Here is a 14,329-nt window from a genome sequence, read left to right as displayed (position 1 = left end):
ACAATTGTTGCAAACACAATCATCTCTAAAACGGCCCAATCCTGTTCCCTTTGAAGTAAGTGGTAATTTTATCATTGATTCTGCTGCTGATTGTCCCCAATTCTCACTGTAGTCAGTGGGAATTGGGAGTGCTCAGAATTTTTCAGGAGATCTCAAAACTTCACAGGATCTGGCCCTAACACTCCAGCTACCATTTGAACTACTCTGTACCATGCTCTGATTGAATAATAGAGTGAATTTTTCCCATTTTTAAAATTATATCAAGTATTTGTTTAAAAAAATTAAATCAAAATGTAATTTCTGAAAAATAATTATCTGGAGATATCTCACCCCTGAGGTCAGTTTCCACATTAGTTCTGCAGAAAATGCCATTACGTAAGTCATCATCCACAGCATGATCCCTTTAGAAAATGAGTATGGAGAAGTAATAATTACAGTGAAGCACATGAACATACAGTAAGAGACAAATACAGATGTTTTCTTTGCACCAGTCATCTCTCCTGCTGGTTCTTCCCACCTCCTCCTGATCCCAGAAATATCCACCCACAAGACCCAAGCATGCTCCTTTCTCATCACTTACAGCCCTGCCTGCCTAGGACTGAACTCTGGACCTAAATTCAGAACCTTCCTTCTTTAGGGCATGAGCTAACCTCCATGGAAGTCAATGGGAAGATGAGTTCAATAGGCTTTGGAAAAAGGCCTTTTGGGAATGTCCCATGCAACAGCAACAGGCCTGGCACTGACAAGTTCTGGACTGAACTGTGTTAGACTGCTTTGGTTTGAAGGAATGGCTTCCTTGAAGATTTGCAAAGAGCTCTGCACCCAAACTCATTTTTCTTTCTTTTTTTCCTTGTCTTAAAATCAGTGGGCCAGGTCCTAAGGTCCAGATCCAAGACTGTCATTGATTGGACTAGGCTTAAATGTTATATTGGACCTGCGCCATGGTATGAATTGCCAGAGCTCCATTCAAAACCAAGCTATACTGATTTACACCAGCTAAAAATCTGGACCGTCTGTCTAAAGGGGTTTTTGTATTGTAGACATATCCAAATGAAACGTACGGCTTTTCACATTAATGAAAAACCCAAACCCCAGGGGAACTCAAGATCAACCTCAAATTCTAACATAGATATAAACAAAATAATTACTGTTGGTATGTTAGGACATTGCAACAAGATAACATTTTAAAACAATCAGTCAAATATAATTAAAATATTCTTAGTGACAGTTCATCAGAACTCATTTTATCCAATGACGTAGGACTCTGAAATCTTTAACACCAGCCTCAGTGAAAAGTTTACAGAAAATCAGATAAAATATGCATCACACATACTGATTAATGGTCTTCGGGGAAATGCTTCTTCCAAGATATTATCACATCTGCTGCTTAATTTAATTTCTGTTGCTACAGAAACACATTTGTATGTAGCTCTGAGTCATAAAGCATCATGTTTTACACATTTATTAGGATAAAACTCTCATTGACAGTGATTTAGATCAAATATTGCCACAAGAGATAAAAGTACAAGCCTTCATAGTTCTCTAATGCATAATGGAATTTGTTTAATATACACAGATTAAGGCCCCAATTCAGCAGGGCCTTAAGCGTGTGCCTAATTTTAAGCATGAAAATAGTCTCATTGAAGCCAATGGGACTTCTCAGGTGCTTAAAGTGAGGTAAGTGCTTAAATAACTCACTGAATCCAGGCCTAAACAAGGAAAGGGATCTGTGGGTGTGGTCCCTTACGGTGTGATGTCCTATTTAAGTCCTTTTGCAGGACTGGAACCTAAAGTTGTTTGTTGCTGCACAGAGTTCTCCAGTAGCTTTCTTGTGGTGATTAGTATAATGGTCTATGCTATGTACAGTTTAAAACATAAATCATTGTCCTTCTCTAGAAGTTAAAAAAAAAGAGAGAAATAACTCAAAAGACATTGCAAGCATCAGTTTCACATCAATAAATAAGTAAAGGCAAGATTGTGCTAGTTGCAAATAGCCCAGAATGAGGGGCAGTACAGAGCCAGAGGTGGCTGCAGGGATGGATTCTACCTGAAAAAGTACTCTGTGTTTTGGCCTTTTGCTGCAAATTTGAGACTTGTCCTTTGTTAAAGGCAAAAATTATCCCAATCAATTTTTAAATTTTTCATTCAAAACTGGGCCAGATATACAGTTAAAATAGATTTCAGAGTAGCAGCCGTGTTAGTCTGTATCCGCAAAAAGAAAAGGACTACTTGTGGCACCTTAGAGACTAACAAATGTATTTGAGCATAAGCTTTCGTGAGCTACAGCTCACTTAGACACATTCTCAAGCCCTAAAGGTTGATACTAGTACACTCAAAAATGGGTGCATTTGCAAAGGCAGGGTTGCAATTGGTGCAGGAGTTGATTAGTTTCCAGATTTTTGATGCAAAAATAATTTAGCACATTTTTGGAGGGGAGGGAAGCAACATTTTGTGTGCACAAATTGCCTGAAACACAGCTGCACATTAGAAAAAAAAATCTGAAAGTTTTCACTTTTGCATACCGCTACTTCGGATACAATGTGTTCAGCTCCCATTGAAGGTAGTTGCATGCATATCACTAAAGGCAAACTTCTCTCAAATGACAACAGGAAACTTTAATGAAAAATCCCTAGCACATCATATTTCAGCATATGATATAGAAATCTTAACTTAGTTCTACTTGTCTGACTTTCAGAAAGTGAGTCTGGTGAAATATGGTACTAACAATTCTAAAAATGGCCACGCCAGCAGCCTAACATTTCTGAATCCCAGTGCTTTGCAGGGGTTCCAAGCTTGATACACCAGCTTAATAGTTCCTGTACTAAAAGGGACAGGGAACATTGGTTAGAAAATGTATCACTTGTTCTCTTTAACCATTCCACCGAATTCACAAGTGGTAATGATGAACTCCAAAGGGAGGTGCATCCATTCATCCTCAGGTGCCTAGTCAGTTCACCCTGTTATCCTTATTGTATTGCAGTAATTCCTAAGGGCCCCAATCAAGGATTAGGGCCTACTCTGCTAGGTGCTTTTTGTGTGTGTGTTCACACACGGACCCACACACACTTGTGAGATTGAGGATAAATGAACTAAAAGGCAACAATATAAGCGATTAAGATGAAAGGGATTTAATGGAATATTTTCACCGCTACAAGGATAAAGTTTAGCTTCTGATGGCTCTGACCCACGCTTCTGCCAGGATAAACCCATGGAACTCATGCATCAACATGCAATTTTTTAAAGAACTTCTCCATCTTTGCAGTTCCTACTATAGTTACTCCTCTATCTATACATCTCACTACCTGCTGTAGCTTGATATAACTTGAGGCACTGATTTCAAAATTGTTACTTATTCTGTCAAGATGGTTATTTGTTTCTCGGCCATAAAATCACGTCTTAAAGACTATTATGATGCATCGTCCAATACATTACATAAGATGCAATACACAGTATTGGTACTTAGAGAAATACATTTTCTGAATTAAATACTGTTTGCTTAAATATGTTGGTCAAACAGAAATAAAAAGACCTCAGAGATATGGAGCAAACATTAAAAGGATTGGAGCACCCATCCATAATTCTGGAAATACTGTGTGGTTCAGTGACATTTGTGAATTCCTTTCAGGTATCTCCGAATGTCTACAAGTTCAGTATAATTCCGTGGTCTCTGTGTACATTTTATTCTGAATGGTTAGCCACAATCCTTGAGAGAGTCTTTTTTGCATATACCAAACTCAAAATAAAAAGAACACTGGATTCCAGATTCAAGCAGATGGGCCAGCGACTTCCTCAGTTTTTAGATACCAACAAGAGTTCAGTTTCAATTTTTTAATAATTTTTGTTCAGGAAACTCATAATCTGTACTAATTTCTGTAGTTGGCTAAAATCACCAGGCTTCAGTACGGCGTTGAGCCCCAGCCTTGACCTACTAGCCATTTATTAGGCAGGCTACTGAGCCTGAACCAAATTCCCCAGATATATATACTCCTGATGTCAGAGTCTGCAAAGTCTGATATTTTTCTCCATTCTTCTACCCAAGCTGAAACTTCTCTCCCAACCAGCAAATGGAGATAGAGAACTTGAGCTTTTTACACCCTTCCCTTTCTGTCAGAATTCTCAGTAGTCGTTCTTTCCAGTTGGTGGAACAGCTTCTGGCTGGTAAAGAACCAGAGCACTACCTGTCCTAACTGTACAACATTCTGCATAGAGCTGATGAAAAAAAAGGTAAATATTTTCTGTGACATTTTTGAAAGAAAAAAATTGTTTTCTCAAACTTTTCTCAGAAATGTTCAGGCTTTTCTACTTAAAAGTGACAAAGTTCTTAGGGTTGGGCTGATTTTGGTTTCTAAAACAAAAGCTCTGTGTTGGAAAATATTGGAAACTTTTGAAAGAAACCCAAACTTTTTGTGAAAAGAAAAGGAGGACTTGTGGCACCTTAGAGACTAACCAATTTATTTGAGCATGAGCTTTCGTGAGCTACAGCTCACTTCATCAGATGCATTCAGCTGTAGCTCATGAAAGCTTATGCTCAAATAAATTGGTTAGTCTCTAAGGTGCCACAAGTACTCCTTTTCTTTTTGCGAATACAGACTAACACGGCTGCTACTCTGAAACTTTTTGTGAAATGTTTTGTTTCCCCCCTCCCCCAAATAAAGGCAAGGTTTTTGTTTACACTTTCCTTACTCACAGGGGTGCTGTCGTTAGCTGATAGTTGCAAAGTGTTAAATGAATGTTCAAATGCACAAAAATATGCATATGACCCAGATTTCCAGCTTATTTCTCCTTAATTCCCAACAATTACCCCTTGACAAACTGAACTGTGTATGGACGCCTGCCCAAGCAGTTAGGCTTTACTTGTCCAGGAAGAGGCTGCGGTGGGGAGTGGGAAATGGCTAAAGATCCACCCTTGGCCCAATATAGTCACTCTCTCCCTGTGCATATCTATATATAATGAGTTAGTTAAAATTGGACATACCTCAAAGGATCATCTCATTAACCCTCCCCAGCATTGGCAGTCCTGTTCATTATGGTTTCATCAACGTGGATAGAGCTGATTATATCTGAGGAAGGCAAGAAAATTGTTATAGAGGCCCATTCAAAGATGCTAAGACTGCTTGTGGACATGACAGTTTTCATTGCTGATAATAGGACACAATAACTCTAGCAGCTGCATGGTATGTTATGGCAAATGTTGATGTGTAATGGCCATCATTGTATGCCAAGTAAAAATCTTCCTTTTGGATTTCCCTTTCCTCTTCAAGTTCAGGTGTAATCAAGCAAAAAAACCAGAAGGAAAATGAATGCTTTGTCATATATAACAATCATTTAAAATAGAGGCAAATAAGGAGAATGCACTTCCTAAGCTAGAGCTGTCAAAGCAGCTTTTATGTGCTTGAAAATGAAGGCTTTATTCAACTACTTCTTTTTCAACAAAATAATTGAAGTCACCATAGCAACAGCCATTTTGTAAGATGCTTACACCTCAGTACATTCCAGATAGGGAGCAGCTAACTTAAAAAAATATACATGCCTCAGACATCACATGGGAACTTTGTACTTATTATGAAGATTTATGGGGAAAAGATACAGTATCTGTTACAATGAAGTGACAATTTCCCAAGAATAATGCTTATTTATAACTTTCTGCAGATTATATTTTTCCTTTCTGAATCCATCATGTGAAAAAGATGAGACATTTATTTTAAAAATAAAGTTGTTAAAGGGCCAGATTATTGGCAGGTGGAGGTCAGCATATATTTACTGAAGTCAGGGGAGATGTGCAGCTGAGGATCCAGCCTCAGGTGCCAATGGAGGGATATGGTAGATGCTAGGATCAGCTGAAGACTGTCATGGTTTCCTCCACATCTCAATTTGGCAGGTGCTGTGCAACTCACAGAACACAATGGCTTACCCAGATGGGCTTAAAGCTTTTATTTTATCTGTGGAGTTTTTGTTACCATGGGGTAAGAATTAAATACAATGGATCAAATCCTGCCTTTTTCTTCCATTGTGTGATTGACTAAATGAGGCATGAAATTGTGATCTGAAAATCACACATAAGCAGAGGTGGGCTTTAGCCACAACTTTTAGATCCAGGTCAGTGTTTAGAATTTAAACACTCTCAACATTTCCGAATGTAGCATGAGAATCTGAGATTTTTGGTTCAGGCAAATCACCATGGGAGTTTCTGAAAACAAAAAGGAATGGAAAGTAAAAGTTCAACATCCATCTTTACTCCACTGCTTGTTGCTTAGAACTTTGCAGCTTGATACCTGACGTTGCAGGGTCAGCTAGTGTAACTCAATATAGCTCCATTGACTTTCAGTGTAGCTATGCCCATTTACCAGTTAAGGATCGGGCCCTGCAAGCATGAAAACGATGGGTTACATTTATCCCTAGTGGAAGTCCAGGCGGGCTAACAGCAGGCATAAATTTGGTCCAGAATTTCTGAAGACCATTTGCAATACCAGACTTGCTTTTGGACATGGTAGAGTTCACATTTCATTTGTGCTGAGAAGTGCTGCTTATATTTCAGACTGCAAAAATTGAATGTGTTTTTCCTTTAAGTATTTCCAAACATGACCTGTAGGAGAACACAACTGAACAGAAATTGCCAATGTGAAATGTAAGAGGGTGGCTGTGCTTTGTGGCATGAGACGTATGTCAAGTGACATGAACAACATGGTGACTTTTTGGTTGCAGAGTGGGCAGGCAGGGCTAGGCGGGCAGCATTATTCCCCACCACCATCCACGCAGAGCTTACAAATAGAAGATAATACAACCTTACTCTGTGTTATCTTTTTTGTGTGCATTTCCACCCCCAGCCATCCTGTGGTAGGAATTCCCCTTTGAGAGTGGTCCATGGACACAGGGCACCCTCGTGATGTGACGCAATCAGAGAACAGGGTGGGCCACTGGTGCACGAAGGTGTTGTGGAGGCATGGGGCCTCTGTGCAGATGAGCCTTGTTGAGGCTCTTTGGAGTGTGGGGGTGGGTCAATGTTCTATGGAGTGGTCAGACTCAGCCCCACTGCTGGAAACGTGGGAGAATTCATCTGCAAGGAGATCCTTGTGAAAATTTCTCTATCATGATCCCCCTTCCATTATTTTTTTTTTAACACCAGAGCAAGCAATCTGGTCCCGTGTATGTTTGTTTTTCTAAGACTATTGATTTGCTCATACACAATACACGTTCCAGTCCAAGTAATTGTGTGAGTTAGTTTAGTCAGAGTATCAGAGAGATAGCCATGTTAGTCTGGATCTGTAAAAGCGGCAAAGAGTCCTGTGGCACCTTATAGACTAACAGACGTATTGGAGCATAAGCTTTCGTGGGTGAATACCCACTTCATCAGATGCATGTAATGGAAATTTCCAGAGGCAGGTATAAATATGCAAGCAAGAATCAGGCTAGGGATAACGAGGTTAGTTCAATCAGGGAGGATGAGGCCTTCTTCTAGCAGTTGAGGTGTGAACACCAACGTAGGAGAAACTGCTTTTGTAGTTGGCTAGCCATTCACAGTCTTTGTTTAATCCTGAGCTGATGGTGTCCAATTTGCAAATGAACTGAAGCTCAGCAGTTTCTCTTTGAAGTCTGGTCCTGAAGTTTTTTTGCTGCAGGATGGCTACCTTTAAATCTGCTATTGTGTGTCCAGCGAGGTTGATGGAGCCATGCATTTCTTTATGTGGTACATTATGTTCTCTATAACAATATTATGTTATTCTCTTCTTATAGTATTCTCAGGATAACAGGCCAAGTTCATTCCTATTTTAACTTCACTGCCATCAGTAGGTTTAAGATAATTGAGACTTTTTAATGTAATGAATTTTAACAACAACATACTTCTCTTACCAGAGAGTTCTGTAATTTTTTTAATTTAAGCTGATTTGTAGGTTGTTTCTTTCTGATATCTCAGCACTGACAGCTTGAGTGCTAATTTTGCTGCATATGTCCCATGAACTCCAACAATAATCCATAAATATAATGTGCACAAAAACAACAGGTAATAGGTACAATATTTCTGTAAGGCTTTAATGCAAAATGCATTTATGCTAATCATCAAGAACTCAGAGGATTACAATAAAGCTGCATACTACAGACTGTCTGTCAGGGGTCTCCATGGCAAATGATATTAAATAAAATATTAATCTACGTAAAATGCTTAATAGCCAGAACACAGTTGACATTCTCAAATACTTATATATGTTAGCCATTCCAAAGAAAGTGCAAACTAAGCCACCTAAGATCTTCATTGTGCAAAGAGGAGAAGAGCTAATGTGTGTTAATCCAGCTCACCTGGGGCTGAAAATTGCAGCAGGAGGGGAGCCTATTCCAAACTTCTGAGCAATTTCAGGCAGACACCAGTTCAAAAACCAAACAAACAGTTACTGAAATCTTTCCCTCTTTTCCCCAAAAATTGCACTGATGTCAGATGCAGGACAGGCAATATTCAGTCCTAGGTCAGTGATTGCTTTTAAGTCTGATATCTCACATCCCATCAGGAATAAAAATTAGAGGTTTCCATGAGGGCTTTTTACCACCAAACAGTGGGAAATCCTCAGCTTTCCAATAGGATATAATATACTTGCTTCAGGCCCTAGAAGTTCAAGATGCTAGACCTTAATCTTATGACATTATTATATATAAAAAGAACAGGAGTACTTGTGGCACCTTAGAGACTAACAACTTTATTTGAGCACAAACTTTCGTGAGCTACAGCTCACTTGTCCGATGAAGTGAGCTATAGCTCATGAAAGCTTATGCTCAAATAAAGATGTTAGTCTCTAAGGTGCCACAAGTACTCCTGTTCTTTTTGCAGATACAGACTAACACGGCTGCTACTCTGAAACCTGTTATTATATATAAACAATTATTTTAGAATTTTTTACAAGCTTCTAACCATTTCTTAGCTTTATTTTTTCTTTCCCTCAGAGGCCTGTGGTGTTGGATGCCTTTGAGGAAATTAATATTCCCCTGATCATTTCCTCTCATTCTCTTGTTTTGACCACTTACTCCCCTTTTCTATCTATATCACCTCTTTACTTCGGACATTTAGCTTCTTTTTGCACAATTGGAGAATTCCAAAGTGGCATAATTTAGAGTATTTAGACATTCACACCCACTTCTGACTCATTTACACCTGCCGTGTAATTTAGACCCTGTTTACATTGTCATCGTTTTTAAGAAGAGATCTGCTTATCAACGAGGCAAATGTCATTGCACAAGTGTATGATGCACCTTGAGCTTTACCTATTAGTGACGAAATTTAGAGAAAATATATCTCAAACTAATGGACTCTTAATTCAATCCCACATCCATAGAACTACATTACTTTGACTAAGGATTACTTAGCAGTTCACATACCCAACCATTCAGCAGATATAATAGATGTTTTGTTAGACATGTAGAAACTGTTACTACATTTGCTGAAAGAAATTAAGGCAGGCTACTACCTTGTTGACTCAGTTATAGACTATGACTTTCTGAGTTTTGTAAAACATTGTAACTATGCTGATTTTTACTGAGGAAACTGGGTACTAGTCTCGTGGGTAAATGGAATCTGTGTGGTCTCATCTGCAATAGAATATGTTTAGCGCAGGGGTGGGCAAACTTTTTGGCCCAAGGGCCATGTCGGGGTGCGAAACTGTATGGAGGGCCAGGTAGGGAAAGCTGTGCCCCCCAAACAGCCTGGCCCCTGCCCCCACCCCCTATTTGCCCCCTCCCACTTCCCATCCCCTGACTGCCTCCTCCTGGGACCCCCAGCCCCAAATCGTCCCCCCCAGGATCCCACCCCCTATTCAACCCCCCCTGCTCCCTGTATTCTGATTGCCCCAACCTATCCAAACCCCCGCCCCCTGACAGGCCCCCCGGGACTCCCATGCCCTATCCAACCCCCTCTGTTCCCTGACCGCCCCAGAACCTCCGTCCCATCCAACCGCCCCCTGCTCCCTGTCCTATGCATATGTACACTGAGTCACAATCTTGCTCTATATTATTGTTTTACCTATGCTTGTTATGCCATCTTTGTGCAGGCAAAATTGCCACTCAAAATGGCAAAGCCAGTAAGTAAAGTAGGATTTGGCCCTGGGAGTTGCCTTTCTTCCCCAGAAGTTGAATAGCATTGGAGTTGTTAGCTTCATTTCATTAAAACAATAGCTATTAACTCAGCCCAGTTGGTTTCTATGGCAGTGCCTCACCAGATTCTGTAAAGCACCTCCTCAAGTTATGACACACTTTCGTTGATGATGGTTAAAAATAAAAAGATTCTTCAGCATAAACCCCCTAAAGTTGGGACCATTTTATACACAATACAGTTACAAGGGAACAAGTGTTGAGTTTGGGCAGGGCTTCTTAGGTTTATACCTTTTAAGAACCATCAGGCAACTATGTCTTTGCTGGGTTTGTGCTTTTTAATATTGTGTGAGGCAACTGTGTGCCTGTTTATTTAATGGCCATCTCATGCTTAATGAAATGAGAAGCAACTATACTTTGTCCTTCGGCTGCATCAGCACTGAGCTAAACAGACACTGATAGCTCAAACAAATAAAAATCTCTTATTTTTTCAAAAACAACGAGGAGTCCTTGTGGCACCTTAGAGACTAACAGATTTATTTTTTAGGTTCTAAGGTGCCACAAGGACTCCTCGTTGTTTTTGCTGATACAGACTAACACGGCTACCCCTCCAAAACATATTTTTTCAGTATTTTTATGAAGAGGCCATGTCTTGTGACCCTAATTTAGGACTCGATTATGCCACCCTTACTCATGTTTGTGAGCACTTACTCACACAAATAGTCCCAGTAATCTTCAATCTAGTCCTTAAACAGTACCCGGACAGATTTCTCAGACAGGGGCTAGCACATCCTTAATCAAAAAGACGGTAATTGATGAATCCTCACGTGGATGATTGTCACTTTTTAAGATTAATTCTTATGGTACTTTGAATATCCTCAGAAAAGCCCTCACTGATACTCTCAAGGCTAAATCCCCACTCTGTCACTCCGAGTGCAGAAGCGGGGGCCCGCAAGGATTTTAAAAATTAATACTTTCTTGGGGGTTCAGCGTAAAGGTCACAAGCAAACAAAGCATCTGGGGTTAGCACAGAGGAGATCTACAAGCCAAAATAAAAAATAAACCTGACTGTGCCTATCTAAACGTTCCATATCCAAATAATTTCTTCTTGGTATGGAAGATTAATTTTTATACCTGATTCAAGCCTTACACAGCATTGCTGCTCCATCCCTGCAGCCCAGAGAACAACAGACAAAGGGGAAGTTTCTTTCCCAATTTTAAAAAGTTCTACCTTCCCACTGGCTCTTTTGGTCAAGTGCCCACTCCTTTTCTTTTACCTGTGGGCTTGTTAACCCTTTACAGGTAAAGCAAGCAGAGAACAGATCAAGAGGGATTTTACAGCTAACTGGCTGGCTGGGTGTCCATCAAAGGGAGCTACTCCCCCCTACCCCCACCCCCGCTCGTGTATCACAGATACAAAGGTACTGTTCTAGCCCTAGCCTTGCAACCCTATCCAGTTATTCAATAGGATTACTCATGAGTCAGAAATATACATATGAATAAGGCTTGCTGGATCAGGTTCCTTATCAGCAGGAGAAATCTTCCTCAGCACAGCAGTTTATAGCATTATACTTCTTTTGGTTTTCAAAATGATGTTACAGTGACTGATATTCAGATCATTTCCTATCATTTACAATTTTTCTCTATGTAAGACACCAGGACTCCTAAAGTCAGGTTAAAGGCGCTTGCATTTATGGCAAGAGTAAGATAATGGAAAGGTTTTTACTTTCTCTATTCAAAATGGCATTGTTCCATGCATATGGCAAATACTGTACATAATCCTTCCTATCTATACGCTTTTAGCCTGCCAGGGCACTGTAGAGAAAAGCCAAGAAATGGCATCAAGCTGTGTTTTGAGAGCTCTCAATCTCCTGGTGATGAGCAGCCTGTCACCAAATCCATTAACATCTGCTCGTGGAGATTTGACATTTTAAACCTAGGGAAGAGACTCCCAGCTGTGATGAGCAAAGAAAGAAGAGCAATGGAATTGTGACCTGTGAGTGTGAAGATGCTCTCTTTCCAAGTGGAGGGCACTTCAAGGGCATGAATGGATGAAGAACAGCTAGGCAGCTGAGTATCAAATTTGACTGGCACAGAGGCCCTCAATAAATAAGACTTGAGGACAGGAAAAGAAGGAGAATTAAACAGAGGAAATCCAGTATATTTTAAAATAGATGAAGAGGGAAGTTTAGAATTGTGAGCAAAAATATCAATGATTTTCAACAGTTCTGGTGTTTTCAAATATGCAACATACATCCTGGAGGTAGCAATGGCCTTTGGATCTACAGTCTATCCCATATTTTACCATTGTCTTTTTGGATTATTTATGTTTCTCGTAACGTATTGCTAGAAATAACCAAAAATTGTAATAACCTAGAGCCCCAAGGATTGGTGTCTGCACCTGAGCAAAGATTTTTTAACCTTCTCTTACATATTGGTTTGGGGCACGTTTTAATGATCATCTCAGTGTTCTTATTCCTTGCTGCTAGTCATGGAGAGAGAGCGAGTCATGCTTTGTTCTATTGACACCTGGGAACAGTTTACTTCTCCCACACCTTTCCTCTTGTAAATAACGCCAAGAGAGCCCATTGGCTCCCTCACTGATACTGTGCAGAAGCATATTGAAAATACCACATCCTCTGTACTGCTTTCCTACCTGTCAGCTTCCTGCTGCATTTCTGTATACCACGATTTCAGGTTATCAATTGAGGCTCTAATCCTGTAATGGAATCCATTCAGGCAAATTCTTATCCCTAGCTGGAGTCCCAATGAACTCAGAACCAGAAATCTATTCACATGGATCATGTTGCAGGACTCATTGGGGACAGGTTTCAGAGTAACAGCCGTGTTAGTCTGTAATTCGCAAAAAGAAAAGGAGTACTTGTGGCACCTTAGAGACTAACCAATTTATTTGAGCATAAGCTTTCGTGAGCTACAGCTCACTTCATCGGATGCATACTGTATGAATGAATGAAGTGAGCTGTAGCTCACGAAAGCTTATGCTCAAATAAATTGGTTAGTCTCTAAGGCGTCACAAGTACTCCTTTTCTTCACTGGGGACATAGACCCTTCATTCCAAATAACCAGCCAATTGTTTTTCTGCTGCAAGCGCTGTTATTTAAATCCATTAGTTTTTACCTAATTTCTACACTTCCTGTGTGCTCATTGTGCACTATTTTAATCCAGAACCTAAAAAGATAATTATCTGTACGTGGTTAATTAAATACCAGTCACCTGCTGTTGTGCTCCTTTTGGCTAGTTGTGCTGGTAGCAGAGAAAAGGCTATGCATTGTTGCAACAATTTTTCTAGCTTGCATCTATGGATAATTACAGGTGAAAGCTGTAGCACGCTGAGATTTTGCTAGAGAGTGGCCCCAATTCAGCTTTCAGTCATACCCAGGCAATACAAAGGAAGTCAATGAAGTTAAAGGAGTGCAAACGAGGGCGGAGTTTGAGCTGATAAAGAAGCTGGCCAGGCTGCTGTATTTAGCTCTAACACTTTGGGTTGCCATTTATGTTGTTTGTTTGTATTGTGCCTAAATGTGTCCCGTCAGAGATCTGGACCTCATTCCACTTGGTGCTGTGCACATGCATTAATGAAAAGATGGCTCCTGGCCCAAAGAGCTTACAGCTGCACTATATGATGAGAGACAGGCTACAACAAACAGACAGGGGTAGCACAAAGTAAGTGTGAGATAATTCTCATTCATGTAATAAGCAACAGTCACAGCATGGTCCGTGTTTTGTTAAGGAAAGCAAGGTGGTGCTGAGTGATTCTATACCCAGAATCAGCATCTTTGTATTATATTGTGAATGTCATTTGCACTTTTGGGATGTAGAATTGGTAGGGCCAGATTCCTACGTCATGAGTCGGATGGTATCAGGGGGGAGACTTGTGTTGCTATCACATCACATTTGTTCTTTGCACAGATAGAAGATTTCAGTCCCCAGTAGAGCTGGGCCTTATCCTTGGGTTTCCCAAACTTCCAGTGCTGGTGAATCACTAAGAAATGACACCAAGAAATGTTTTCTAATGCTATCTCCCTGCTTATCCAAGACCTGGATTTGGCTTTAAGATGGGAAAAGAGGAGAGAAAAGGATTGCACATATCATAATTTTGCATCATAGTGCATAAGCATGCTGCTGCTGGAAATTCCCCTTGTAATATGCATGAACCAAAATGAACAACTAGGATACTGACAAAACTATCTCAGTTTTCATAAATATAGCCCAATGGAGATGCATCCAAAGGTGAGAGAGA

The sequence above is a fragment of the Chelonia mydas genome, chromosome 9, assembly GCF_015237465.2.
Source record: "Chelonia mydas isolate rCheMyd1 chromosome 9, rCheMyd1.pri.v2, whole genome shotgun sequence".
In the NCBI taxonomy this organism is placed as follows: domain Eukaryota; kingdom Metazoa; phylum Chordata; order Testudines; family Cheloniidae; genus Chelonia; species Chelonia mydas.
This window is presented reverse-complemented; position numbering follows the sequence as displayed.